The sequence below is a fragment of the Rhinoderma darwinii genome, assembly GCF_050947455.1.
Source record: "Rhinoderma darwinii isolate aRhiDar2 chromosome 1 unlocalized genomic scaffold, aRhiDar2.hap1 SUPER_1_unloc_11, whole genome shotgun sequence".
Lineage (NCBI taxonomy): Eukaryota > Metazoa > Chordata > Amphibia > Anura > Rhinodermatidae > Rhinoderma > Rhinoderma darwinii.
In genome coordinates this window covers 129,624-151,545 of record NW_027461647.1, presented here as the reverse complement: position 1 = coordinate 151,545, position 21,922 = coordinate 129,624, and the positions used below count along the sequence as shown (strand labels likewise).

Sequence of the window (21,922 nt, the reverse complement as noted above, 5' to 3'; positions counted from 1 at the left end):
AGGACTATGAATTAAAGCATTTAATGTCAATGGCCATTCTAAGCTGAATGTGCCTGCTCTCGTCAGATCGCAGAAGTTACACAGCTTAAGGCCTCGCTAGTACCAGTGTGGGAGACTGTCTGGGAATCCGTGGTGCGGTTGACTTTTTATTATGTCGTTTAGATTTTGTTTCACAATCGATTAAAAAGGACTATGGATTAAAGCATTTAATGTCAATGGCCATTCTAAGCTGAATGTGCCTACTCTCGTCAGATCGCAGAAGTTACACAGCTTAAGGCCTTGCTAGTACCAGTGTGGGAGACTGTCTGGGAATCCGTGGTGCGGTTGACTTTTTATTATGTCGTTTAGATTTTGTTTCACAATCGATTAAAAAGGACTATGGATTAAAGCATTTAATGTCAATGGCCATTCTAAGCTGAATGTGCCTGCTCTCATCAGATCGCAGAAGTTACACAGCTTAAGGCCTCGCTAGTACCAGGGTGGGAGACTGTCTGGGAATCCGTGGTGCGGTTGACTTTTTATTATGTCGTTTAGATTTTGTTTCACAATAGATTAAATAGGACTATGGATTAAAGCATTTAACGTCAATGGCCATTCTAAGCTGAATGTGCCTACTCTCGTCAGATCGCAGAAGTTACACAGCTTAAGGCCTCGCTAGTACCAGTGTGGGAGACTGTCTGGGAATCCGTGGTGTGGTTGACTTTTTATTATGTTGTTTAGATTTTGTTTCACAGTAGATTAAATAGGACTATGGATTAAGGCTTTAATGTCAATGGCCATTCTAAGCTGAATGTCCCTGATCTCGTCAGATCGCAGAAGTTACACAGCTTAAGGCCTCGCTAGTACCAGTGTGGGAGACTGTCTGGGAATTCGTGGTGCGGTTGACCTTTTATTATGTCGTTTAGATTTTGTTTCACAATCGATTAAAAAGGACTATGGATTAAAGCATTTAATGTCAATGGCCATTCTAAGCTGAATGTGCCTGCTCTCGTTAGATCGCAGAAGTTACACAGCTTAACGCCTCGCTAGTACCAGTGTGGGAGACTGTCTGGGAATCCGTGGTGCGGTTGACTTTTTATTATGTCGTTTAGATTTTGTTTCACAATAGATTAAATAGGACTATGGATTAAAGCATTTAACGTCAATGGCCATTCTAAGCTGAATGTGCCTGCTCTCGTCAGATCGCAGAAGTTACACAGCTTAAGGCCTCGCTAGTACCAGTGTGGGAGACTGTCTGGGAATCCGTGGTGCGGTTTACTTTTTATTATGTCGTTTAGATTTTGTTTCACAATCGATTAAAAAGGACTATGGATTAAAGCATTTAATGTCAATGGCCACTCTAAGCTGAATGTGCCTGCTCTCGTTAGATCGCAGAAGTTACACAGCTTAACGCCTCACTAGTACCAGTGTGGGAGACTGTCTGGGAATCCGTGGTGCGGTTGACTTTTTATTATGTTGTTTAGATTTTGTTTCACAATAGATTAAATAGGACTATGGATTAAAGCATTTAACGTCAATGGCAATTCTAAGCTGAATGTGCCTGCTCTCGTCAGATCGCAGAAGTTACACAGCTTAAGGCCTCGCTAGTACCAGTGTGGGAGACTGTCTGGGAATCTGTGGTGCAGTTAACTTTTTATTATGTCGTTTAGATTTTGTTTCACAATCGATTAAAAAGGACTATGGATTAAAGAATTTAATGTCAATGGCCATTCTAAACTGAATGTCCCTGCTCTCGTCAGATCGCAGAAGTTACACAGCTTAAGGCCTCGCTAGTACAAGTGTGGGAGACTGTCTGGGAATCCGTGGTGCGGTTGACTTTTTATTATGTTGTTTAGATTTTGTTTCACAATAGATTAAATAGGACTATGGATTAAGGCTTTTAATGTCAATGGCCATTCTAGGCTGAGTGTGCCTGCTCTCGTCAGATCGCAGAAGTTACACAGCTTAAGGCCTCGCTAGTACCAATGTGGGAGACTGTCTGTGAATCCGTGGTGGGGTTGACTTCTTATTATGTCGTTTAGATTTTGTTTCACAATCGATTAAAAAGGACTATGGATTAAAGCATTTAATGTCAATGGCCATTCTAAGCTGAATGTGCCTGCTCTCGTTAGATCGCAGAAGTTACATAGCTTAACGCCTCGCTAGTACCAGTGTGGTAGACTGTCTGGGAATCCGTGGTGCGGTTGACTTTTTATTATGTCGTTTAGATTTTGTTTCACAATAGATTAAATAGGACTATGGATTAAAGCATTTACCGTCAATGGCCATTCTAAGCTGAATGTGCCTGCTCTCGTCAGATCGCAGAAGTTACACAGCTTAAGCCCTCGCTAGTACCAGTGTGGGAGACTGTCTGGGAATCCGTGGTGCGGTTGAATTTTTATTATGTCGTTTAGATTTTGTTTCACAATCGATTAAAAAGGACTATGGATTAAAGCATTTAATGTCAATGGCCATTCTAAGCTGAATGCCCCTGCTCTCGTCAGATCGCAGAAGTTACACAGCCTAAGGCCTCGCTAGTACCAGTGTGGGAGACTGTCTGGGAATCCGTGGAGCGGTTGACTTTTTATTATGTTGTTTCGATTTTGTTTCACAATCGATTAAAAAGGACTATGGATTAAAGCATTTAATGTCAATGGCCATTCTAAGCTGAATGTCCCTGCTCTCGTCAGATCGCAGAAGTTACACAGCTTAAGGCCTCACTAGTACCAGTGTGGGAGACTGTCTGGGAATCCGTGGTGCGGTTGAATTTTTATTATGTCGTTTAGATTTTGTTTCACAATCGATTAAAAAGGACTATGGATTAAAGCATTTAACGTCAATGGCCATTCTAAGCTGAATGTGCCTGCTCTCGTCAGAACGCAGAAGTTACACAGCTTAATGCCTCGCTAGTACCAGTGTGGGAGACTGTCTGGGAATCCGTGGTGCGGTTGACTTTTTATTATGTTGTTTAGATTTTGTTTCACAATCGATTAAAAAGGACTATGGATTAAAGCCTTTAATGTCAATGGCCATTCTAAGCTGAATGTCCCTGCTCTTGTTAGATCGCAGAAGTTACACAGCTTAACGCCTCGCTAGTACCAGTGTGGGAGACTGTCTGGGAATCCATGGTGCGGTTGACTTTTTATTATGTCGTTTAGATTTTGTTTCACAATAGATTAAATAGGACTATGGATTAAAGCATTTAATGTCAATGGCCATTCTAAGCTGAATGTGCCTGCTCTCGTCAGATCGCAGAAGTTACACAGCTTAAGGCCTCGCTAGTACCAGTGTGGGAGACTGTCTGGGAATCCATGGTGCGGTTGACTTTTTATTATGTCGTTTAGATTTTGTTTCACAATAGATTAAATAGGACTATGGATTAAAGCATTTAACGTCAATGGCCATTCTAAGCTGAATGTGCCTGCTCTCGTCAGAACGCAGAAGTAACACAGCTTAAGGCCTCGCTAGTACCAGTGTGGGAGACTGTCTGGGAATCCGTGGTGCGGTTGAATTTTTATTATGTCGTTTAGATTTTGTTTCACAATCGATTAAAAAGGACTATGGATTAAAGCATTTAATGTCAATGGCCATTCTAAGCTGAAGGTCCCTGCTCTCGTCAGATCGCAGAAGTTACACAGCTTAAGGCCTCGCTAGTACCAGTGTGGGAGACTGTCTGGGAATCCGTGGTGCGGTTGACTTTTTACTATGTTGTTTAGATTTTGTTTCACAATAGATTAAATAGGACTATGGATTAAGGCTTTTAATGTCAATGGCCATTCTAAGCTGAATGTGCCTGCTCTCGTCAGATCGCAGAAGTTACACAGCTTAAGGCCTCGCTAGTACCAGTGTGGGAGACTGTCTGGGAATCCGTGGTGCGGTTGACTTTTTATTATGTCGTTTAGATTTTGTTTCACAATAGATTAAATAGGACTATGGATTAAGGCTTTTAATGTTAATGGCCATTCTAAGCTGAATGTGCCTGCTCTCGTCAGATCGCAGAAGTTACACAGCTTAAGGCCTCGCTAGTACCAGTGTGGGAGACTGTCTGGGAATCCGTGGTGCGGTTGACTTTTTATTATGTAGTTTAGATTTTGTTTCACAATCGATTAAAAAGGACTATGGATTAAGGCTTTTAATGTTAATGGCCATTCTAAGCTGAATGTGCCTGCTCTCGTCAGATCGCAGAAGTTACACAGCTTAAGGACTCGCTAGTACCAGTGTGGGAGACTGTCTGGGAAGCCGTGGTGCGGTTGACTTTTTATTATGTCGTTTAGATTTTGTTTCACAATCGATTAAAAAGGACTATGGATTAAAGCATTTAATGTCAATGGCCATTCTAAGCTGAATGTCCCTGCTCTCGTCAGATCGCAGAAGTTACACAGCTTAAGGCCTCGCTAGTACCAGTCTGGGAGACTGTCTGGGAATCCGTGGTGCGGTTGACTTTTTATTATGTCGTTTAGATTTTGTTTCACAATCGATTAAAAAGTACTATGGATTAAAGCATTTAATGTCAATGGCCATTCTAAGCTGAATGTGCCTGCTCTCGTCAGATCGCAGAAGTTACACAGCTTAAGGCCTCGCTAGTACCAGTGTGGGAGACTGTCTGGGAATCCGTGGTGTGGTTGACTTTTGATTATGTCGTTTAGATTTTGTTTCACAATAGATTAAATAGGACTTTGGATTAAAGCATTTAACGTCAATGGCCATTCTAAGCTGAATGTGCCTGCTCTCGTTAGATCGCAGAAGTTACACAGCTTAACGCCTCGCTAGTACCAGTGTGGGAGACTGTCTGGGAATCCGTGGTGCGGTTGACTTTTTATTATGTCGTTTAGATTTTGTTTCACAATAGATTAAATAGGACTATGGATTAAAGGATTTAACGTCAATGGCCATTCTAAGCTGAATGTGCCTGCTCTCGTCAGATCGCAGAAGTTACACAGCTTAAGTCCTCGCTAGTACCAGTGTGGGAAACTGTCTGGGAATCCGTGGAGCGGTTGAATTTTTATTATGTCGTTTAGATTTTGTTTCACAATCGATTAAAAAGGACTATGGATTAAAGCATTTAATGTCAATGGCCATTCTAAGCTGAATGTGCCTGCTCTCGTCAGATCGCAGAAGTTACACAGCTTAAGGCCTCGCTGGTACCAGTGTGGGAGACTGTCTGGGAATCCGTGGTGCGGTTGACTTTTTATTATGTCGTTTAGATTTTGTTTCACAATAGATTAAATAGGACTATGGATTAAAGCATTTAACGTCAATGGCCATTCTAAGCTGAATGTGCCTGCTCTCGTCAGAACGCAGAAGTTACACAGCTTAAGGCCTCGCTAGTACCATTGTGGGAGACTGTCTGGGAATCCGTGGTGCGGTTGACTTTTTATTATGTCGTTTAGATTTTGTTTCACAATCGATTAAAAAGGACTATGGATTAAAGCATTTAATGTCAATGGCCATTCTAAGCTGAATGTGCCTGCTCTCGTCAGATCGCAGAAATTACACAGCTTAAGGCCTCGCTAGTACCAGTGTGGGAGACTGTCTGGGAATCCATGGTGCGGTTGACTTTTTATTATGTCGTTTAGATTTTGTTTCACAATAGATTAAATAGGACTATGGATTAAAGCATTTAACGTCAATGGCCATTCTAAGCTGAATGTGCCTGCTCTCGTCAGAACGCAGAAGTTACACAGCTTAAGGCCTCGCTAGTACCAGTGTGGGAGGCTGTCTGGGAATCCGTGGTGCGGTAGACTTTTTATTATGTCGTTTAGATTTTGTTTCACAATCGATTAAAAAGGACTATGGATTAAAGCATTTAATGTCAATGGCAATTCTAAGCTGAATGTGCCTGCTCTCGTTAGATCGCAGAAGTTACACAGCTTAAGCCCTCGCTAGTACCAGTGTGGGAGAGTGTCTGGGAATCCGTGGTGCGGTTGACTTTTTATTATGTCGTTTAGATTTTGTTTCACAATAGATTAAATAGGACTATGGATTAAAGCATTTAACGTCAATGGCCATTCTAAGCTGAATGTGCCTGCTCTCGTCAGATCGCAGAAGTTACACAGCTTAAGGCCTCGCTAGTACCAGTGTGGGAGACTGTCTGGGAATCTGTGGTGCGGTTGAATTTTTATTATGTCGTTTAGATTTTGTTTCACAATCGATTAAAAAGGACTATGGATTAAAGCATTTAATGGCAATGGCCATTCTAAGCTGAATGTCCCTGCTCTCGTCAGATCGCAGAAGTTACACAGCTTAAGGCCTTGCTAGTACCAGTGTGGGAGACTGTCTGGGAATCCGTGGTGCGGTTGTGTTTTTATTATGTTGTTTAGATTTTGTTTCACAATCGATTAAAAAGGACTATGGATTAAAGCATTTAATGTCAATGGCCATTCTAAGCTGAATGTGCCTGCTCTCGTCAGACCGCAGAAGTTACACAGCTTAAGGCCTCGCTAGTACCAGTGTGGGAGACTGTCTGGGAATCCGTGGTGCGGTTGACTTTTTATTATGTCGTTTAGATTTTGTTTCACAATCGATTAAAAAGGACTATGGATTAAAGCATTTAATGTCAATGGCCATTCTAAGCTGAATGTGCCTGCTCTCGTCAGATCGCAGAAGTTACACAGCTTAAGGCTTTGCTAGTACCAGTGTGGGAGACTGTCTGGGAATCCGTGGTGCGGTTGACTTTTTATTATGTCGTTTAGATTTTGTTTCACAATAGATTAAATAGGACTATGGATTAAAGCATTTAACGTCAATGGCCATTCTAAGCTGAATGTGCCTGCTCTCGTCAGAACGCAGAAGTTACACAGCTTAAGGCCTCGCTAGTACCAGTGTGGGAAACTGTCTGGGAATCCGTGGTGCGGTTGAATTTTTATTATGTCGTTTAGATTTTGTTTCACAATCGATTAAAAAGGACTATGGATTAAAGCATTTAATGTCAATGGCCATTCTAAGCTGAATGTGCCTCCTCTCGTCAGACCGCAGAAGTTACACAGCTTAAGGCCTCGCAAGTACCAGTGTGGGAGACTGTCTGGGAATCCGTGGTGCGGTTGACTTTTTATTATGTCGTTTAGATTTTGTTTCACAATCGATTAAAAAGGACTATGGATTAAAGCATTTAATGTCAATGGCCATTCTAAGCTGAATGTCCCTGTTCTCGTCAGATCGCAGAAGTTACACAGCTTAAGGCCTCGCTAGTACCAGTGTGGGAGACTGTCTGGGAATACGTGGTGCAGTTGACTTTTTATTATGTTGTTTAGATTTTGTTTCACAATAAATTAAATAGGACTATGGATTAAGGCTTTTAATGTCAATGGCCATTCTAAGCTGAATGTGCCTGCTCTCGTCAGATCGCAGAAGTTACACAGCTTAAGGCCTCGCTAGTATCAGTGTGGGAGACTGTCTGGGAATCCGTGGTGTGGTTGACTTTTTATTATGTCGTTTAGATTTTGTTTCACAATCGATTAAAAAGGACTATGGATTAAAGCATTTAAAGTCAATGGCCATTCTAAGCTGAATGTGCAAGCTCTCGTTAGATTGCAGAAGTTACACAGCTTAACGCCTCGCTAGTACCAGTGTGGGAGACTGTCTGGGAATCCGTGGTGCGGTTGACTTTTTATTATGTCGTTTACATTTTGTTTCACAATAGATTAAATAGGACTATGGAGTAAAGCATTTAACGTCAATGGCCATTCTAAGCTGAATGTGCCTGCTCTCGTCAGATCGCAGAAGTTAAACAGCTTAAGGCCTCGCTAGTACCAGTGTGGGAGACTGTCTGGGAATCCGTGGTGTGGTTGAATTTTTATTATGTCGTTTAGATTTTGTTTCACAATCGATTAAAAAGGACTATGGATTAAAGCATTTGATGTCAATGGCCATTCTAAGCTGAATGTCCCTGCTCTCGTCAGATCGCAGAAGTTACACAGCTTAAGGCCTCGCTAGTACCAGTGTGGGAGACTGTCTGGGAATCCGTGGTGCGGTTGACTTTATATTATGTTGTTTAGATTTTGTTTCACAATCGATTAAAAAGGACTATGGATTAAAGCATTTAATGTCTATGGCCATTCTAAGCTGAATGTGCCTGCTCTCGTCAGATCGCAGAAGTTACACAGCTTAAGGCCTCGCTAGTACCAGTGTGGGAGACTGTCTGGGAATCCGTGGTGCGGCTGACTTTTTATTATGTCGTTTAGATTTTGTTTCACAATAGATTAAATAGGACTATGGATTAAAGCATTTAACGTCAATGGCCATTCTAAGCTCAATGTGCCTGCTCTCGTCAGAACGCAGCAGTTACACAGCTTAAGGCCTCGCTAGTACCAGTGTGGGAGACTGTCTTGGAATCCGTGGTGCGGTTGAATTTTTATTATGTCGTTTAGATTTTGTTTCACAATCGATTAAAAAGGACTATGGATTAAAGCATTTAATGTCAATGGACATTCTAAGCTGAATGTCCCTGCTCTCATCAGATCGCAGAAGTTACACAGCTTAAGACCTCGCTAGTACCAGTGTGGGAGACTGTCTGGGAATCCGTGGTGCGGTTGACTTTTTATTATGTTGTTTAGATTTTGTTTCACAATAGATTAAATAGGACTATGGATTAAGGCTTTTAATGTCAATGGCCATTCTAAGCTGAATGTGCCTGCTCTGGTCAGAACGCAGAAGTTACACAGCTTAAGGCCTCGCTAGTACCAGTGTGGGAGACTGTCTGGGAATCCGTGGTGCGGTTGACATTTTTATTGTGTCGTTTAGATTTTGTTTCACAATCGATTAAAAAGGACTATGGATTAAAGCATTTAATGTCAATGGCCATTCTAAGCTGAATGTGCCTGCTCTCGTCAGATCGCAGAAGTTACACAGCTTAAGGCTTTGCTAGTACCAGTGTGGGAGACTGTCTGGGAATCCGTGGTGCGGTTGACTTTTTATTATGTCGTTTAGATTTTGTTTCACAATAGATTAAATAGGACTATGGATTAAAGCATTTAACGTCAATGGCCATTCTAAGCTGATTGTGCCTGCTCTCGTCAGAACGCAGAAGTTACACAGCTTAAGGCCTCGCTAGTACCAGTGTGGGAAACTGTCTGGGAATCCGTGGTGCGGTTGAATTTTTATTATGTCGTTTAGATTTTGTTTCACAATCGATTAAAAAGGACTATGTATTAAAGCATTTAATGTCAATGGCCATTCTAAGCTGAATGTCCCTGTTCTCGTCAGATCGCAGAAGTTACACAGCTTAAGGCCTCGCTAGTACCAGTGTGGGAGACTGTCTGGGAATACGTGGTGCGGTTGACTTTTTATTATGTTGTTTAGATTTTGTTTCACAATAAATTAAATAGGACTATGGATTAAGGCTTTTAATGTCAATGGCCATTCTAAGCTGAATGTGCCTGCTCTCGTCAGATCGCAGAAGTTACACAGCTTAAGGCCTCGCTAGTACCAGTGTGGGAGACTGTCTGGGAATCCGTGGTGTGGTTGACTTTTTATTATGTCGTTTAGATTTTGTTTCACAATCGATTAAAAAGGACTATGGATTAAAGCATTTAATGTCAATGGCCATTCTAAGCTGAATGTGCAAGCTCTCGTTAGATTGCAGAAGTTACACAGCTTAACGCCTCGCTAGTACCAGTGTGGGAGACTGTCTGGGAATCCGTGGTGCGGTTGACTTTTTATTATGTCGTTTACATTTTGTTTCACAATAGATTAAATAGGACTATGGAGTAAAGCATTTAACGTCAATGGCCATTCTAAGCTGAATGTGCCTGCTCTCGTCAGATCGCAGAAGTTACACAGCTTAAGGCCTCGCTAGTACCAGTGTGGGAGACTGTCTGGGAATCCGTGGTGTGGTTGAATTTTTATTATGTCGTTTAGATTTTGTTTCACAATCGATTAAAAAGGACTATGGATTAAAGCATTTGATGTCAATGGCCATTCTAAGCTGAATGTCCCTGCTCTCGTCAGATCGCAGAAGTTACACAGCTTAAGGCCTCGCTAGTACCAGTGTGGGAGACTGTCTGGGAATCCGTGGTGCGGTTGACTTTATATTATGTTGTTTAGAATTTGTTTCACAATCGATTAAAAAGGACTATGGATTAAAGCATTTAATGTCTATGGCCATTCTAAGCTGAATGTGCCTGCTCTCGTCAGATCGCAGAAGTTACACAGCTTAAGGCCTCGCTAGTACCAGTGTGGGAGACTGTCTGGGAATCCGTGGTGCGGCTGACTTTTTATTATGTCGTTTAGATTTTGTTTCACAATAGATTAAATAGGACTATGGATTAAAGCATTTAACGTCAATGGCCATTCTAAGCTCAATGTGCCTGCTCTCGTCAGAACGCAGCAGTTACACAGCTTAAGGCCTCGCTAGTACCAGTGTGGGAGACTGTCTTGTAATCCGTGGTGCGGTTGAATTTTTATTATGTCGTTTAGATTTTGTTTCACAATAGATTAAATAGGACTATGGATTAAAACATTTAACGTCAATGGCAATTCTAAGCTGAATGTGCTTGCTCTCGTCAGAACGCAGAAGTTACACAGCTTAAGGCCTCGCTAGTACCAGTGTGGGAGACTGTCTGGGAATCCGTGGTGCGGTTGAATTTTTATTATGTCGTTTAGATTTTGTTTCACAATCGATTAAAAAGGACTATGGATTAAAGCATTTAATGTCAATGGCCATTCTAAGCTGAAGGTCCCTGCTCTCGTCAGATCGCAGAAGTTACACAGCTTAAGGCCTCGCTAGTACCAGTGTGGGAGACTGTCTGGGAATCCGTGGTGCGGTTGACTTTTTACTATGTTGTTTAGATTTTGTTTCACAATAGATTAAATAGGACTATGGATTAAGGCTTTTAATGTCAATGGCCATTCTAAGCTGAATGTGCCTGCTCTCGTCAGATCGCAGAAGTTACACAGCTTAAGGCCTCGCTAGTACCAGTGTGGGAGACTGTCTGGGAATCCGTGGTGCGGTTGACTTTTTATTATGTAGTTTAGATTTTGTTTCACAATCGATTAAAAAGGACTATGGATTAAGGCTTTTAATGTTAATGGCCATTCTAAGCTGAATGTGCCTGCTCTCGTCAGATCGCAGAAGTTACTCAGCTTAAGGACTCGCTAGTACCAGTGTGGGAGACTGTCTGGGAATCCGTGGTGCGGTTGACTTTTTATTATGTCGTTTAGATTTTGTTTCACAATCGATTAAAAAGGACTATGGATTAAAGCATTTAATGTCAATGGCCATTCTAAGCTGAATGTTCCTGCTCTCGTCAGATCGCAGAAGTTACACAGCTTAAGGCCTCGCTAGTACCAGTGTGGGAGACTGTCTGGGAATCCGTGGTGCGGTTGACTTTTTATTATGTCGTTTAGATTTTGTTTCACAATCGATTAAAAAGTACTATGGATTAAAGCGTTTAATGTCAATGGCCATTCTAAGCTGAATGTGCCTGCTCTCGTCAGATCGCAGAAGTTACACAGCTTAAGGCCTCGCTAGTACCAGTGTGGGAGACTGTCTGGGAATCCGTGGTGTGGTTGACTTTTGATTATGTCGTTTAGATTTTGTTTCACAATAGATTAAATAGGACTTTGGATTAAAGCATTTAACGTCAATGGCCATTCTAAGCTGAATGTGCCTGCTCTCGTTAGATCGCAGAAGTTACACAGCTTAACGCCTCGCTAGTACCAGTGTGGGAGACTGTCTGGGAATCCGTGGTGCGGTTGACTTTTTATTATGTCGTTTAGATTTTGTTTCACAATAGATTAAATAGGACTATGGATTAAAGGATTTAACGTCAATGGCCATTCTAAGCTGAATGTGCCTACTCTCGTCAGATCGCAGAGGTTACACAGCTTAAGTCCTCGCTAGTACCAGTGTGGGAGACTGTCTGGCAATCCGTGGAGCGGTTGAATTTTTATTATGTCGTTTAGATTTTGTTTCACAATCGATTAAAAAGGACTATGGATTAAAGCATTTAATGTCAATGGCCATTCTAAGCTGAATGTGCCTGCTCTCGTCAGATCGCAGAAGTTACACAGCTTAAGGCCTCGCTAGTACCAGTGTGGGAGACTGTCTGGGAATCCGTGGTGCGGTTGACTTTTTATTATGTCGTTTAGATTTTGTTTCACAATAGATTAAATAGGACTATGGATTAAAGCATTTAACGTCAATGGCCATTCTAAGCTGAATGTGCCTGCTCTCGTCAGAACGCAGAAGTTACACAGCTTAAGGCCTCGCTAGTACCAGTGTGGGAGACTGTCTGGGAATCCGTGGTGCGGTTGACTTTTTATTATGTCGTTTAGATTTTGTTTCACAATCGATTAAAAAGGACTATGGATTAAAGCATTTAATGTCAATGGCCATTCTAAGCTGAATGTGCCTGCTCTCATCAGATCGCAGAAATTACACAGCTTAAGGCCTCGCTAGTACCAGTGTGGGAGACTGTCTGGGAATCCATGGTGCGGTTGACTTTTTATTATGTCGTTTAGATTTTGTTTCACAATAGATTAAATAGGACTATGGATTAAAGCATTTAACGTCAATGGCCATTCTAAGCTGAATGTGCCTGCTCTCGTCAGAACGCAGATGTTACACAGCTTAAGGCCTCGCTAGTACCAGTGTGGGAGGCTGTTTGGGAATCCGTGGTGCGGTAGACTTTTTATTATGTCGTTTAGATTTTGTTTCACAATCGATTAAAAAGGACTATGGATTAAAGCATTTAATGTCAATGGCAATTCTAAGCTGAATGTGCCTGCTCTCGTTAGATCGCAGAAGTTACACAGCTTAAGCCCTCGCTAGTACCAGTGTGGGAGAGTGTCTGGGAATCCGTGGTGCGGTTGACTTTTTATTATGTCGTTTAGATTTTGTTTCACAATAGATTAAATAGGACTATGGATTAAAGCATTTAACGTCAATGGCCATTCTAAGCTGAATGTACCTGCTCTCGTCAGAACGCAGCAGTTACACAGCTTAAGGCCTCGCTAGTACCAGTGTGGGAGACTGTCTTGTAATCCGTGGTGCGGTTGAATTTTTATTATGTCGTTTAGATTTTGTTTCACAATCGATTAAAAAGGACTATGGATTAAAGCATTTAATGTCAATGGACATTCTAAGCTGAATGTCCCTGCTCTCGTCAGATCGCAGAAGTTACACAGCTTAAGACCTCGCTAGTACCAGTGTGGAGACTGTCTGGGAATCCGTGGTGCGGTTGACTTTTTATTATGTTGTTTAGATTTTGTTTCACAATAGATTAAATAGGACTATGGATTAAAGCATTTAATGTCAATGGCCATTCTAAGCTGAATGTGCCTGCTCTCGTCAGACCGCAGAAGTTACACAGCTTAAGGCCTCGCTAGTACCAGTGTGGGAGACTGTCTGGGAATCCGTGGTGCGGTTGACTTTTTATTATGTCGTTTAGATTTTGTTTCACAATCGATTAAAAAGGACTATGGATTAAAGCATTTAATGTCAATGGCCATTCTAAGCTGAATGTGCCTGCTCTCGTCAGATCGCAGAAGTTACACAGCTTAAGGCTTTGCTAGTACCAGTGTGGGAGACTGTCTGGGAATCCGTGGTGCGGTTGACTTTTTATTATGTCGTTTAGATTTTGTTTCACAATAGATTAAATAGGACTATGGATTAAAGCATTTAACGTCAATGGCCATTCTAAGCTGAATGTGCCTGCTCTCGTCAGAACGCAGAAGTTACACAGCTTAAGGCCTCGCTAGTACCAGTGTGGGAAACTGTCTGGGAATCCGTGGTGCGGTTGAATTTTTATTATGTCGTTTAGATTTTGTTTCACAATCGATTAAAAAGGACTATGGATTAAAGCATTTAATGTCAATGGCCATTCTAAGCTGAATGTGCCTCCTCTCGTCAGACCGCAGAAGTTACACAGCTTAAGGCCTCGCAAGTACCAGTGTGGGAGACTGTCTGGGAATCCGTGGTGCGGTTGACTTTTTATTATGTCGTTTAGATTTTGTTTCACAATCGATTAAAAAGGACTATGGATTAAAGCATTTAATGTCAATGGCCATTCTAAGCTGAATGTGCCTGCTCTCGTCAGATCGCAGAAGTTACACAGCTTAAGGCCTCGCTAGTACCAGTGTGGGAGACTGTCTGGGAATCCGTGGTGTGGTTGACTTTTTATTATGTCGTTTAGATTTTGTTTCACAATCGATTAAAAAGGACTATGGATTAAAGCATTTAATGTCAACGGCCATTCTAAGCTGAATGTGCAAGCTCTCGTTAGATTGCAGAAGTTACACAGCTTAACGCCTCGCTAGTACCAGTGTGGGAGACTGTCTGGGAATCCGTGGTGCGGTTGACTTTTTATTATGTTGTTTACATTTTGTTTCACAATAGATTAAATAGGACTATGGAGTAAAGCATTTAACGTCAATGGCCATTCTAAGCTGAATGTGCCTGCTCTCGTCAGATCGCAGAAGTTACACAGCTTAAGGCCTCGCTAGTACCAGTGTGGGAGACTGTCTGGGAATCCGTGGTGTGGTTGAATTTTTATTATGTCGTTTAGATTTTGTTTCACAATCGATTAAAAAGGACTATGGATTAAAGCATTTGATGTCAATGGCCATTCTAAGCTGAATGTCCCTGCTCTCGTCAGATCGCAGAAGTTACACAGCTTAAGGCCTCGCTAGTACCAGTGTGGGAGACTGTCTGGGAATCCGTGGTGCGGTTGACTTTATATTATGTTGTTTAGATTTTGTTTCACAATCGATTAAAAAGGACTATGGATTAAAGCCTTTAATGTCTATGGCCATTCTAAGCTGAATGTGCCTGCTCTCGTCAGATCGCAGAAATTACACAGCTTAAGGCCTCGCTAGTACCAGTGTGGGAGACTGTCTGGGAATCCGTGGTGCGGCTGACTTTTTATTATGTCGTTTAGATTTTGTTTCACAATAGATTAAATAGGACTATGGATTAAAGCATTTAACGTCAATGGCCATTCTAAGCTCAATGTGCCTGCTCTCGTCAGAACGCAGCAGTTACACAGCTTAAGGCCTCGCTAGTACCAGTGTGGGAGACTGTCTTGGAATCCGTGGTGCGGTTGAATTTTTATTATGTCGTTTAGATTTTGTTTCACAATCGATTAAAAAGGACTATGGATTAAAGCATTTAATGTCAATGGACATTCTAAGCTGAATGTCCCTGCTCTCGTCAGATCGCAGAAGTTACACAGCTTAAGACCTCGCTAGTACCAGTGTGGGAGACTGTCTGGGAATCCGTGGTGCGGTTGACTTTTTATTATGTTGTTTAGATTTTGTTTCACAATAGATTAAATAGGACTATGGATTAAGGCTTTTAATATCAATGGCCATTCTAAGCTGAATGTGCCTGCTCTGGTCAGAACGCAGAAGTTACACAGCTTAAGGCCTCGCTAGTACCAGTGTGGGAGACTGTCTGGGAATCCGTGGTGCGGTTGACATTTTTATTGTGTCGTTTAGATTTTGTTTCACAATCGATTAAAAAGGACTATGGATTAAAGCATTTAATGTCAATGGCCATTCTAAGCTGAATGTGCCTGCTCTCGTCAGATCGCAGAAGTTACACAGCTTAAGGCTTTGCTAGTACCAGTGTGGGAGACTGTCTGGGAATCCGTGGTGCGGTTGACTTTTTATTATGTCGTTTAGATTTTGTTTCACAATAGATTAAATAGGACTATGGAGTAAAGCATTTGATGTCAATGGCCATTCTAAGCTGAATGTCCCTGCTCTCGTCAGATCGCAGAAGTTACACAGCTTAAGGCCTCGCTAGTACCAGTGTGGGAGACTGTCTGGGAATCCGTGGTGCGGTTGACTTTATATTATGTTGTTTAGATTTTGTTTCACAATCGATTAAAAAGGACTATGGATTAAAGCATTTAATGTCTATGGCCATTCTAAGCTGAATGTGCCTGCTCTCGTCAGATCGCAGAAGTTACACAGCTTAAGGCCTCGCTAGTACCAGTGTGGGAGACTGTCTGGGAATCCGTGGTGTGGTTGAATTTTTATTATGTCGTTTAGATTTTGTTTCACAATCGATTAAAAAGGACTATGGATTAAAGCATTTGATGTCAATGGCCATTCTAAGCTGAATGTCCCTGCTCTCGTCAGATCGCAGAAGTTACACAGCTTAAGGCCTCGCTAGTACCAGTGTGGGAGACTGTCTGGGAATCCGTGTTGCGGTTGACTTTATATTATGTTGTTTAGATTTTGTTTCACAATCGATTAAAAAGGACTATGGATTAAAGCATTTAATGTCTGTGGCCATTCTAAGCTGAATGTGCCTGCTCTCGTCAGATCGCAGAAGTTACACAGCTTAAGGCCTCGCTAGTACCAGTGTGGGAGACTGTCTGGGAATCCGTGGTGCGGCTGACTTTTTATTATGTCGTTTAGATTTTGTTTCACAATAGATTAAATAGGACTATGGATTAAAGCATTTAACGTCAATGGCCATTCTAAGCTCAATGTGCCTGCTCTCGTCAGAACGCAGCAGTTACACAGCTTAAGGCCTCGCTAGTACCAGTGTGGGAGACTGTCTTGTAATCCGTGGTGCGGTTGAATTTTTATTATGTCGTTTAGATTTTGTTTCACAATCGATTAAAAAGGACTATGGATTAAAGCATTTAATGTCAATGGACATTCTAAGCTGAATGTCCCTGCTCTCGTCAGATCGCAGAAGTTACACAGCTTAAGACCTTGCTAGTACCAGTGTGGGAGACTGTCTGGGAATCCGTGGTGCAGTTGACTTTTTATTATGTTGTTTAGATTTTGTTTCACAATAGATTAAATAGGACTATGGATTAAGGCTTTTAATGTCAATGGCCATTCTAAGCTGAATGTGCCTGCTCTGGTCAGAACGCAGAAGTTACACAGCTTAAGGCCTCGCTAGTACCAGTGTGGGAGACTGTCTGGGAATCCGTGGTGCGGTTGACATTTTTATTGTGTCGTTTAGATTTTGTTTCACAATCGATTAAAAAGGACTATGGATTAACGCCTTTAATGTCAATGGCCATTCTAAGCTGAATGTCCCTGCTCTTGTTAGATCGCAGAAGTTACACAGCTTAACGCCTCGCTAGTACCAGTGTGGGAGACTGTCTGGGAATCCGTGGTGCGGTTGACTTTTTATTATGTCGTTTAGATTTTGTTTCACAATAGATTAAATAGGACTATGGATTAAAGCATTTAACGTCAATGGCCATTCTAAGCTGAATGTGCCTGCTCTGGTCAGAACGCAGAAGTTACACAGCTTAAGGCCTCGCTAGTACCAGTGTGGGAGACTGTCTGAGAATCCGTGGTGCGGTTGAATTTTTATTGTGTCGTTTAGATTTTGTTTCACAATCGATTAAAAAGGACTATGGATTAAAGCCTTTAATGTCAATGGCCATTCTAAGCTGAATGTCCCTGCTCTTGTTAGATCGCAGAAGTTACACAGCTTAACGCCTTGCTAGTACCAGTGTGGGAGACTGTCTGGGAATCCGTGGTGCGGTTGACTTTTTATTATGTCGTTTAGATTTTGTTTCACAATAGATTAAATAGGACTATGGATTAAGGCTTTTAATGTTAATGGCCATTCTAAACTGAATGTGCCTGCTCTCGTCAGATCGCAGAAGTTACACAGCTTAAGGCTTCGCTAGTACCAGTGTGGGAGACTGTCTGGGAATCCGTGGTGCGGTTGAATTTTTATTGTGTCGTTTAGATTTTGTTTCACAATCGATTAAAAAGGACTATGGATTAAAGCCTTTAATGTCAATGGCCATTCTAAGCTGAATATCCCTGCTCTTGTTAGATCGCAGAAGTTACACAGCTTAACGCCTCGCTAGTACCAGTGTGGGAGACTGTCTGGGAATCCGTGGTGCGGTTGTGTTTTTATTATGTTGTTTAGATTTTGTTTCACATTCGATTAAAAAGGACTATGGATTAAAGCATTTAATGTCAATGGCCATTCTAAGCTGAATGTGCCTGCTCTCGTCAGACCGCAGAAGTTACACAGCTTAAGGCCTCGCTAGTACCAGTGTGGGAGACTGTCTGGGAATCCGTGGTGCGGTTGACTTTTTATTATGTCGTTTAGATTTTGTTTCACAATCGATTAAAAAGGACTATGGATTAAAGCATTTAATGTCAATGGCCATTCTAAGCTGAATGTGCCTGCTCTCGTCAGATCGCAGAAGTTACACAGCTTAAGGCTTTGCTAGTACCAGTGTGGGAGACTGTCTGGGAATCCGTGGTGCGGTTGACTTTTTATTATGTCGTTTAGATTTTGTTTCACAATAGATTAAATAGGACTATGGATTAAAGCATTTAACGTCAATGGCCATTCTAAGCTGAATGTGCCTGCTCTCGTCAGAACGCAGAAGTTACACAGCTTAAGGCCTCGCTAGTACCAGTGTGGGAAACTGTCTGGGAATCCGTGGTGCGGTTGAATTTTTATTATGTCGTTTAGATTTTGTTTCACAATCGATTAAAAAGGACTATGGATTAAAGCATTTAATGTCAATGGCCATTCTAAGCTGAATGTGCCTCCTCTCGTCAGACCGCAGAAGTTACACAGCTTAAGGCCTCGCTAGTACCAGTGTGGGAGACTGTCTGGGAATCCGTGGTGCGGTTGACTTTTTATTATGTCGTTTAGATTTTGTTTCACAATCGATTAAAAAGGACTATGGATTAAAGCATTTAATGTCAATGGCCATTCTAAGCTGAATGTGCCTGCTCTCGTCAGATCGCAGAAGTTACACAGCTTAAGGCTTTGCTAGTACCAGTGTGGGAGACTGTCTGGGAATCCGTGGTGCATTTGACTTTTTATTATGTCGTTTAGATTTTGTTTCACAATAGATTAAATAGGACTATGGATTAAAGCATTTAACGTCAATGGCCATTCTAAGCTGATTGTGCCTGCTCTCGTCAGAACGCAGAAGTTACACAGCTTAAGGCCTCGCTAGTACCAGTGTGGGAAACTGTCTGGGAATCCGTGGTGCGGTTGAATTTTTATTATGTCGTTTAGATTTTGTTTCACAATCGATTAAAAAGGACTATGTATTAAAGCATTTAATGTCAATGGCCATTCTAAGCTGAATGTCCCTGTTCTCGTCAGATCGCAGAAGTTACACAGCTTAAGGCCTCGCTAGTACCAGTGTGGGAGACTGTCTGGGAATACGTGGTGCGGTTGACTTTTTATTATGTTGTTTAGATTTTGTTTCACAATAAATTAAATAGGACTATGGATCAAGGCTTTTAATGTCAATGGCCATTCTAAGCTGAATGTGCCTGCTCTCGTCAGATCGCAGAAGTTACACAGCTTAAGGCCTCGCTAGTACCAGTGTGGGAAACTGTCTGGGAATCCGTGGTGCGGTTGAATTTTTATTATGTCGTTTAGATTTTGTTTCACAATCGATTAAAAAGGACTATGGATTAAAGCATTTAATGTCAATGGCCATTCTAAGCTGAATGTGCAAGCTCTCGTTAGATTGCAGAAGTTACACAGCTTAACGCCTCGCTAGTACCATTGTGGGAGACTGTCTGGGAATCCGTGGTGCGGTTGACTTTTTATTATGTCGTTTACATTTTGTTTCACAATAGATTAAATAGGACTATGGAGTAAAGCATTTAACGTCAATGGCCATTCTAAGCTGAATGTGCCTGCTCTCGTCAGATCGCAGAAGTTACACAGCTTAAGGCCTCGCTAGTACCAGTGTGGGAGACTGTCTGGGAATCCGTGGTGTGGTTGAATTTTTATTATGTCGTTTAGATTTTGTTTCACAATCGATTAAAAAGGACTATGGATTAAAGCATTTGATGTCAATGGCCATTCTAAGCTGAATGTCCCTGCTCTCGTCAGATCGCAGAAGTCACACAGCTTAAGGCCTCGCTAGTACCAGTGTGGGAGACTGTCTGGGAATCCGTGGTGCGGTTGACTTTATATTATGTTGTTTAGATTTTGTTTCACAATCGATTAAAAAGGACTATGGATTAAAGCATTTAATGTCTATGGCCATTCTAAGCTGAATGTGCCTGCTCTCGTCAGATCGCAGAAGTTACACAGCTTAAGGCCTCGCTAGTACCAGTGTGGGAGACTGTCTGGGAATCCGTGGTGCGGCTGACTTTTTATTATGTCGTTTAGATTTTGTTTCACAATAGATTAAATAGGACTATGGATTAAAGCATTTAACGTCAATGGCCATTCTAAGCTCAATGTGCCTGCTCTTGTCAGAACGCAGCAGTTACACAGCTTAAGGCCTCGCTAGTACCAGTGTGGGAGACTGTCTTGGAATCCGTGGTGCGGTTGAATTTTTATTATGTCGTTTAGATTTTGTTTCACAATCGATTAAAAAGGACTATGGATTAAAGCATTTAATGTCAATGGACATTCTAAGCTGAATGTCCCTGCTCTCGTCAGATCGCAGAAGTTACACAGCTTAAGACCTCGCTAGTACCAGTGTGGGAGACTGTCTGGGAATCCGTGGTGCGGTTGACTTTTTATTATGTTGTTTAGATTTTGTTTCACAATAGATTAAATAGGACTATGGATTAAGGCTTTTAATGTCAATGGCCATTCTAAGCTGAATGTGCCTGCTCTGGTCAGAACGCAGAAGTTACACAGCTTAAGGCCTCGCTAGTACCAGTGTGGGAGACTGTCTGGGAATCCGTGGTGCGGTTGACATTTTTATTGTGTCGTTTAGATTTTGTTTCACAATCGATTAAAAAGGACTATGGATTAAAGCCTTTAATGTCAATGGCCATTCTAAGCTGAATGTCCCTGCTCTTGTTAGATCGCAGAAGTTACACAGCTTAACGCCTCGCTAGTACCAGTGTGGGAGACTGTCTGGAAATCCGTGGTGCGGTTGACTTTTTATTATGTCGTTTAGATTTTGTTTCACAATAGATTAAATAGGACTATGGATTAAAGCATTTAACGTCAATGGCCATTCTAAGCTGAATGTGCCTGCTCTCGTCGAGATCGCAGAAGTTACACAGCTTAAGGCCTCGCTAGTACCAGTGTGGGAGACTGTCTGGGAATCCGTGGTGCGGTTGAATTTTTATTATGTCGTTTAGATTTTGTTTCACAATCGATTAAAAAGGACTATGGATTAAAGCATTTAATGTCAATGGCCATTCTAAGCTGAATGTCCTTACTCTCGTCAGATCGCAGAAGTTACACAGCTTAAGGCCTCGCTAGTACCAGTGTGGGAGACTGTCTGGGAATCCGTGGTGCGGTTGCCTTTTTATTATGTCGTTTAGATTTTGTTTCACAATCGATTAAAAAGGACTATGGATTAAAGCATTTAATGTCAATGGCCATTCTAAGCTGAATGTTCCTGCTCTCGTCAGATCGCAGAAGTTACACAGCTTAAGGCCTCGCTAGTACCAGTGTGGGAGACTGTCTGGGAATCCGTAGTGCGGTTGACTTTTTATTATGTCGTTTAGATTTTGTTTCACAATCGATTAAAAAGGACTATGGATTAAAGCATTTAATGTCAATGGCCATTCTAAGCTGAATGTGCCTGCTCTCGTCAGATCGCAGAAGTTACACAGCTTAAGGCCTCGCTAGTACCAGTGTGGGAGACTGTCTGGGAATCCGTGGTGCGGTTGACTTTTTATTATGGCGTTTAGATTTTGTTTCACAATCGATTAAAAAGGACTATGGATTAAAGCATTTAATGTCAATGGCCATTCTAAGCTGAATGTGCCTGCTCTCGTTAGATCACAGAAGTTACACAGCTTAAGGCCTCGCTAGTACCAGTGTGGGAGACTGTCTGGGAATCCGTGGTGCGGTTGACTTCTTATTATGTCGTTTAGATTTTGTTTCACAATAGATTAAATAGGACTATGGATTAAAGCATTTATCGTCAATGGCCATTCTAAGCTGAATGTGCATGCTCTCGTCAGAACGCAGAAGTTACACAGCTTAAGGCCTCGCTAGTACCAGTGTGGGAGACTGTCTGGGAATCCGTGGTGCGGTTGACTTTTTATTATGTTG

The 21,922-nt window shown here is 41.8% G+C and overlaps 99 pseudogenes; all 99 read left to right on the top strand.

Moving 5' to 3' along the window:
• Window positions 1-25: 25 nt before the first annotated feature.
• LOC142668574 (5S ribosomal RNA) lies at window positions 26-144 on the top strand (annotated as a pseudogene).
• A 67-nt stretch (window positions 145-211) lies between these two features.
• LOC142668139 (5S ribosomal RNA) lies at window positions 212-330 on the top strand (annotated as a pseudogene).
• A 67-nt stretch (window positions 331-397) lies between these two features.
• On the top strand, window positions 398-516 carry LOC142667719 (5S ribosomal RNA; annotated as a pseudogene).
• Window positions 517-583: 67 nt separating this feature from the next.
• LOC142668198 (5S ribosomal RNA) lies at window positions 584-702 on the top strand (annotated as a pseudogene).
• A 66-nt stretch (window positions 703-768) lies between these two features.
• On the top strand, window positions 769-887 carry LOC142668997 (5S ribosomal RNA; annotated as a pseudogene).
• Window positions 888-954: 67 nt separating this feature from the next.
• LOC142668167 (5S ribosomal RNA) lies at window positions 955-1,073 on the top strand (annotated as a pseudogene).
• A 67-nt stretch (window positions 1,074-1,140) lies between these two features.
• LOC142668937 (5S ribosomal RNA) lies at window positions 1,141-1,259 on the top strand (annotated as a pseudogene).
• Window positions 1,260-1,326: 67 nt separating this feature from the next.
• LOC142668502 (5S ribosomal RNA) lies at window positions 1,327-1,445 on the top strand (annotated as a pseudogene).
• A 67-nt stretch (window positions 1,446-1,512) lies between these two features.
• Window positions 1,513-1,631, top strand: LOC142668218 (5S ribosomal RNA; annotated as a pseudogene).
• A 67-nt stretch (window positions 1,632-1,698) lies between these two features.
• Window positions 1,699-1,817, top strand: LOC142668232 (5S ribosomal RNA; annotated as a pseudogene).
• A 439-nt stretch (window positions 1,818-2,256) lies between these two features.
• Window positions 2,257-2,375, top strand: LOC142668278 (5S ribosomal RNA; annotated as a pseudogene).
• Window positions 2,376-2,442: 67 nt separating this feature from the next.
• On the top strand, window positions 2,443-2,561 carry LOC142667973 (5S ribosomal RNA; annotated as a pseudogene).
• A 67-nt stretch (window positions 2,562-2,628) lies between these two features.
• On the top strand, window positions 2,629-2,747 carry LOC142667967 (5S ribosomal RNA; annotated as a pseudogene).
• Window positions 2,748-2,814: 67 nt separating this feature from the next.
• Window positions 2,815-2,933, top strand: LOC142667775 (5S ribosomal RNA; annotated as a pseudogene).
• A 253-nt stretch (window positions 2,934-3,186) lies between these two features.
• On the top strand, window positions 3,187-3,305 carry LOC142667753 (5S ribosomal RNA; annotated as a pseudogene).
• A 67-nt stretch (window positions 3,306-3,372) lies between these two features.
• Window positions 3,373-3,491, top strand: LOC142667834 (5S ribosomal RNA; annotated as a pseudogene).
• A 67-nt stretch (window positions 3,492-3,558) lies between these two features.
• On the top strand, window positions 3,559-3,677 carry LOC142668874 (5S ribosomal RNA; annotated as a pseudogene).
• Window positions 3,678-3,744: 67 nt separating this feature from the next.
• Window positions 3,745-3,863, top strand: LOC142668573 (5S ribosomal RNA; annotated as a pseudogene).
• A 67-nt stretch (window positions 3,864-3,930) lies between these two features.
• LOC142668784 (5S ribosomal RNA) lies at window positions 3,931-4,049 on the top strand (annotated as a pseudogene).
• A 67-nt stretch (window positions 4,050-4,116) lies between these two features.
• LOC142668208 (5S ribosomal RNA) lies at window positions 4,117-4,235 on the top strand (annotated as a pseudogene).
• A 67-nt stretch (window positions 4,236-4,302) lies between these two features.
• Window positions 4,303-4,421, top strand: LOC142668863 (5S ribosomal RNA; annotated as a pseudogene).
• Window positions 4,422-4,488: 67 nt separating this feature from the next.
• LOC142668819 (5S ribosomal RNA) lies at window positions 4,489-4,607 on the top strand (annotated as a pseudogene).
• A 67-nt stretch (window positions 4,608-4,674) lies between these two features.
• On the top strand, window positions 4,675-4,793 carry LOC142668165 (5S ribosomal RNA; annotated as a pseudogene).
• Window positions 4,794-4,860: 67 nt separating this feature from the next.
• LOC142668329 (5S ribosomal RNA) lies at window positions 4,861-4,979 on the top strand (annotated as a pseudogene).
• Window positions 4,980-5,046: 67 nt separating this feature from the next.
• On the top strand, window positions 5,047-5,165 carry LOC142668904 (5S ribosomal RNA; annotated as a pseudogene).
• A 67-nt stretch (window positions 5,166-5,232) lies between these two features.
• LOC142667774 (5S ribosomal RNA) lies at window positions 5,233-5,351 on the top strand (annotated as a pseudogene).
• Window positions 5,352-5,418: 67 nt separating this feature from the next.
• On the top strand, window positions 5,419-5,537 carry LOC142669027 (5S ribosomal RNA; annotated as a pseudogene).
• A 67-nt stretch (window positions 5,538-5,604) lies between these two features.
• On the top strand, window positions 5,605-5,723 carry LOC142668930 (5S ribosomal RNA; annotated as a pseudogene).
• A 253-nt stretch (window positions 5,724-5,976) lies between these two features.
• Window positions 5,977-6,095, top strand: LOC142667895 (5S ribosomal RNA; annotated as a pseudogene).
• A 67-nt stretch (window positions 6,096-6,162) lies between these two features.
• LOC142668272 (5S ribosomal RNA) lies at window positions 6,163-6,281 on the top strand (annotated as a pseudogene).
• A 67-nt stretch (window positions 6,282-6,348) lies between these two features.
• LOC142668761 (5S ribosomal RNA) lies at window positions 6,349-6,467 on the top strand (annotated as a pseudogene).
• Window positions 6,468-6,534: 67 nt separating this feature from the next.
• On the top strand, window positions 6,535-6,653 carry LOC142667761 (5S ribosomal RNA; annotated as a pseudogene).
• A 67-nt stretch (window positions 6,654-6,720) lies between these two features.
• LOC142667766 (5S ribosomal RNA) lies at window positions 6,721-6,839 on the top strand (annotated as a pseudogene).
• A 67-nt stretch (window positions 6,840-6,906) lies between these two features.
• Window positions 6,907-7,025, top strand: LOC142668433 (5S ribosomal RNA; annotated as a pseudogene).
• Window positions 7,026-7,092: 67 nt separating this feature from the next.
• LOC142668859 (5S ribosomal RNA) lies at window positions 7,093-7,211 on the top strand (annotated as a pseudogene).
• A 67-nt stretch (window positions 7,212-7,278) lies between these two features.
• LOC142667931 (5S ribosomal RNA) lies at window positions 7,279-7,397 on the top strand (annotated as a pseudogene).
• A 253-nt stretch (window positions 7,398-7,650) lies between these two features.
• On the top strand, window positions 7,651-7,769 carry LOC142668683 (5S ribosomal RNA; annotated as a pseudogene).
• Window positions 7,770-7,836: 67 nt separating this feature from the next.
• LOC142668745 (5S ribosomal RNA) lies at window positions 7,837-7,955 on the top strand (annotated as a pseudogene).
• A 67-nt stretch (window positions 7,956-8,022) lies between these two features.
• LOC142668007 (5S ribosomal RNA) lies at window positions 8,023-8,141 on the top strand (annotated as a pseudogene).
• Window positions 8,142-8,208: 67 nt separating this feature from the next.
• Window positions 8,209-8,327, top strand: LOC142668517 (5S ribosomal RNA; annotated as a pseudogene).
• A 67-nt stretch (window positions 8,328-8,394) lies between these two features.
• On the top strand, window positions 8,395-8,513 carry LOC142668071 (5S ribosomal RNA; annotated as a pseudogene).
• A 67-nt stretch (window positions 8,514-8,580) lies between these two features.
• On the top strand, window positions 8,581-8,699 carry LOC142667770 (5S ribosomal RNA; annotated as a pseudogene).
• A 68-nt stretch (window positions 8,700-8,767) lies between these two features.
• Window positions 8,768-8,886, top strand: LOC142667759 (5S ribosomal RNA; annotated as a pseudogene).
• A 67-nt stretch (window positions 8,887-8,953) lies between these two features.
• On the top strand, window positions 8,954-9,072 carry LOC142667964 (5S ribosomal RNA; annotated as a pseudogene).
• Window positions 9,073-9,139: 67 nt separating this feature from the next.
• On the top strand, window positions 9,140-9,258 carry LOC142668829 (5S ribosomal RNA; annotated as a pseudogene).
• A 67-nt stretch (window positions 9,259-9,325) lies between these two features.
• Window positions 9,326-9,444, top strand: LOC142668818 (5S ribosomal RNA; annotated as a pseudogene).
• A 253-nt stretch (window positions 9,445-9,697) lies between these two features.
• LOC142667979 (5S ribosomal RNA) lies at window positions 9,698-9,816 on the top strand (annotated as a pseudogene).
• Window positions 9,817-9,883: 67 nt separating this feature from the next.
• LOC142668743 (5S ribosomal RNA) lies at window positions 9,884-10,002 on the top strand (annotated as a pseudogene).
• A 67-nt stretch (window positions 10,003-10,069) lies between these two features.
• Window positions 10,070-10,188, top strand: LOC142668005 (5S ribosomal RNA; annotated as a pseudogene).
• A 253-nt stretch (window positions 10,189-10,441) lies between these two features.
• Window positions 10,442-10,560, top strand: LOC142668070 (5S ribosomal RNA; annotated as a pseudogene).
• Window positions 10,561-10,627: 67 nt separating this feature from the next.
• On the top strand, window positions 10,628-10,746 carry LOC142668873 (5S ribosomal RNA; annotated as a pseudogene).
• A 67-nt stretch (window positions 10,747-10,813) lies between these two features.
• On the top strand, window positions 10,814-10,932 carry LOC142668572 (5S ribosomal RNA; annotated as a pseudogene).
• Window positions 10,933-10,999: 67 nt separating this feature from the next.
• LOC142668386 (5S ribosomal RNA) lies at window positions 11,000-11,118 on the top strand (annotated as a pseudogene).
• A 67-nt stretch (window positions 11,119-11,185) lies between these two features.
• On the top strand, window positions 11,186-11,304 carry LOC142668649 (5S ribosomal RNA; annotated as a pseudogene).
• Window positions 11,305-11,371: 67 nt separating this feature from the next.
• Window positions 11,372-11,490, top strand: LOC142668817 (5S ribosomal RNA; annotated as a pseudogene).
• Window positions 11,491-11,557: 67 nt separating this feature from the next.
• LOC142668164 (5S ribosomal RNA) lies at window positions 11,558-11,676 on the top strand (annotated as a pseudogene).
• A 253-nt stretch (window positions 11,677-11,929) lies between these two features.
• LOC142668571 (5S ribosomal RNA) lies at window positions 11,930-12,048 on the top strand (annotated as a pseudogene).
• A 67-nt stretch (window positions 12,049-12,115) lies between these two features.
• On the top strand, window positions 12,116-12,234 carry LOC142668839 (5S ribosomal RNA; annotated as a pseudogene).
• A 67-nt stretch (window positions 12,235-12,301) lies between these two features.
• LOC142668879 (5S ribosomal RNA) lies at window positions 12,302-12,420 on the top strand (annotated as a pseudogene).
• A 67-nt stretch (window positions 12,421-12,487) lies between these two features.
• Window positions 12,488-12,606, top strand: LOC142668182 (5S ribosomal RNA; annotated as a pseudogene).
• Window positions 12,607-12,859: 253 nt separating this feature from the next.
• On the top strand, window positions 12,860-12,978 carry LOC142668498 (5S ribosomal RNA; annotated as a pseudogene).
• A 252-nt stretch (window positions 12,979-13,230) lies between these two features.
• Window positions 13,231-13,349, top strand: LOC142668760 (5S ribosomal RNA; annotated as a pseudogene).
• A 67-nt stretch (window positions 13,350-13,416) lies between these two features.
• LOC142667758 (5S ribosomal RNA) lies at window positions 13,417-13,535 on the top strand (annotated as a pseudogene).
• A 67-nt stretch (window positions 13,536-13,602) lies between these two features.
• On the top strand, window positions 13,603-13,721 carry LOC142667765 (5S ribosomal RNA; annotated as a pseudogene).
• A 67-nt stretch (window positions 13,722-13,788) lies between these two features.
• On the top strand, window positions 13,789-13,907 carry LOC142668432 (5S ribosomal RNA; annotated as a pseudogene).
• Window positions 13,908-13,974: 67 nt separating this feature from the next.
• On the top strand, window positions 13,975-14,093 carry LOC142668816 (5S ribosomal RNA; annotated as a pseudogene).
• A 253-nt stretch (window positions 14,094-14,346) lies between these two features.
• On the top strand, window positions 14,347-14,465 carry LOC142667978 (5S ribosomal RNA; annotated as a pseudogene).
• Window positions 14,466-14,532: 67 nt separating this feature from the next.
• On the top strand, window positions 14,533-14,651 carry LOC142668741 (5S ribosomal RNA; annotated as a pseudogene).
• A 67-nt stretch (window positions 14,652-14,718) lies between these two features.
• On the top strand, window positions 14,719-14,837 carry LOC142667986 (5S ribosomal RNA; annotated as a pseudogene).
• A 67-nt stretch (window positions 14,838-14,904) lies between these two features.
• On the top strand, window positions 14,905-15,023 carry LOC142668515 (5S ribosomal RNA; annotated as a pseudogene).
• A 67-nt stretch (window positions 15,024-15,090) lies between these two features.
• Window positions 15,091-15,209, top strand: LOC142668251 (5S ribosomal RNA; annotated as a pseudogene).
• Window positions 15,210-15,276: 67 nt separating this feature from the next.
• LOC142668126 (5S ribosomal RNA) lies at window positions 15,277-15,395 on the top strand (annotated as a pseudogene).
• A 68-nt stretch (window positions 15,396-15,463) lies between these two features.
• LOC142667757 (5S ribosomal RNA) lies at window positions 15,464-15,582 on the top strand (annotated as a pseudogene).
• Window positions 15,583-15,649: 67 nt separating this feature from the next.
• On the top strand, window positions 15,650-15,768 carry LOC142668740 (5S ribosomal RNA; annotated as a pseudogene).
• A 67-nt stretch (window positions 15,769-15,835) lies between these two features.
• Window positions 15,836-15,954, top strand: LOC142668239 (5S ribosomal RNA; annotated as a pseudogene).
• Window positions 15,955-16,021: 67 nt separating this feature from the next.
• On the top strand, window positions 16,022-16,140 carry LOC142668123 (5S ribosomal RNA; annotated as a pseudogene).
• A 67-nt stretch (window positions 16,141-16,207) lies between these two features.
• LOC142668690 (5S ribosomal RNA) lies at window positions 16,208-16,326 on the top strand (annotated as a pseudogene).
• A 253-nt stretch (window positions 16,327-16,579) lies between these two features.
• Window positions 16,580-16,698, top strand: LOC142668454 (5S ribosomal RNA; annotated as a pseudogene).
• Window positions 16,699-16,765: 67 nt separating this feature from the next.
• On the top strand, window positions 16,766-16,884 carry LOC142667769 (5S ribosomal RNA; annotated as a pseudogene).
• A 254-nt stretch (window positions 16,885-17,138) lies between these two features.
• Window positions 17,139-17,257, top strand: LOC142668460 (5S ribosomal RNA; annotated as a pseudogene).
• A 253-nt stretch (window positions 17,258-17,510) lies between these two features.
• On the top strand, window positions 17,511-17,629 carry LOC142668508 (5S ribosomal RNA; annotated as a pseudogene).
• A 253-nt stretch (window positions 17,630-17,882) lies between these two features.
• LOC142668759 (5S ribosomal RNA) lies at window positions 17,883-18,001 on the top strand (annotated as a pseudogene).
• Window positions 18,002-18,068: 67 nt separating this feature from the next.
• Window positions 18,069-18,187, top strand: LOC142667756 (5S ribosomal RNA; annotated as a pseudogene).
• A 67-nt stretch (window positions 18,188-18,254) lies between these two features.
• On the top strand, window positions 18,255-18,373 carry LOC142667764 (5S ribosomal RNA; annotated as a pseudogene).
• Window positions 18,374-18,440: 67 nt separating this feature from the next.
• Window positions 18,441-18,559, top strand: LOC142668311 (5S ribosomal RNA; annotated as a pseudogene).
• A 253-nt stretch (window positions 18,560-18,812) lies between these two features.
• LOC142667963 (5S ribosomal RNA) lies at window positions 18,813-18,931 on the top strand (annotated as a pseudogene).
• Window positions 18,932-18,998: 67 nt separating this feature from the next.
• Window positions 18,999-19,117, top strand: LOC142668828 (5S ribosomal RNA; annotated as a pseudogene).
• Window positions 19,118-19,184: 67 nt separating this feature from the next.
• On the top strand, window positions 19,185-19,303 carry LOC142667943 (5S ribosomal RNA; annotated as a pseudogene).
• A 253-nt stretch (window positions 19,304-19,556) lies between these two features.
• On the top strand, window positions 19,557-19,675 carry LOC142667977 (5S ribosomal RNA; annotated as a pseudogene).
• Window positions 19,676-19,742: 67 nt separating this feature from the next.
• LOC142668989 (5S ribosomal RNA) lies at window positions 19,743-19,861 on the top strand (annotated as a pseudogene).
• A 67-nt stretch (window positions 19,862-19,928) lies between these two features.
• LOC142668004 (5S ribosomal RNA) lies at window positions 19,929-20,047 on the top strand (annotated as a pseudogene).
• Window positions 20,048-20,300: 253 nt separating this feature from the next.
• On the top strand, window positions 20,301-20,419 carry LOC142668250 (5S ribosomal RNA; annotated as a pseudogene).
• Window positions 20,420-20,486: 67 nt separating this feature from the next.
• On the top strand, window positions 20,487-20,605 carry LOC142667768 (5S ribosomal RNA; annotated as a pseudogene).
• Window positions 20,606-20,859: 254 nt separating this feature from the next.
• LOC142668060 (5S ribosomal RNA) lies at window positions 20,860-20,979 on the top strand (annotated as a pseudogene).
• Window positions 20,980-21,046: 67 nt separating this feature from the next.
• On the top strand, window positions 21,047-21,165 carry LOC142668541 (5S ribosomal RNA; annotated as a pseudogene).
• A 67-nt stretch (window positions 21,166-21,232) lies between these two features.
• LOC142667805 (5S ribosomal RNA) lies at window positions 21,233-21,351 on the top strand (annotated as a pseudogene).
• A 67-nt stretch (window positions 21,352-21,418) lies between these two features.
• On the top strand, window positions 21,419-21,537 carry LOC142668569 (5S ribosomal RNA; annotated as a pseudogene).
• Window positions 21,538-21,604: 67 nt separating this feature from the next.
• On the top strand, window positions 21,605-21,723 carry LOC142667855 (5S ribosomal RNA; annotated as a pseudogene).
• Window positions 21,724-21,790: 67 nt separating this feature from the next.
• LOC142668933 (5S ribosomal RNA) lies at window positions 21,791-21,909 on the top strand (annotated as a pseudogene).
• Window positions 21,910-21,922: the final 13 nt, after the last annotated feature.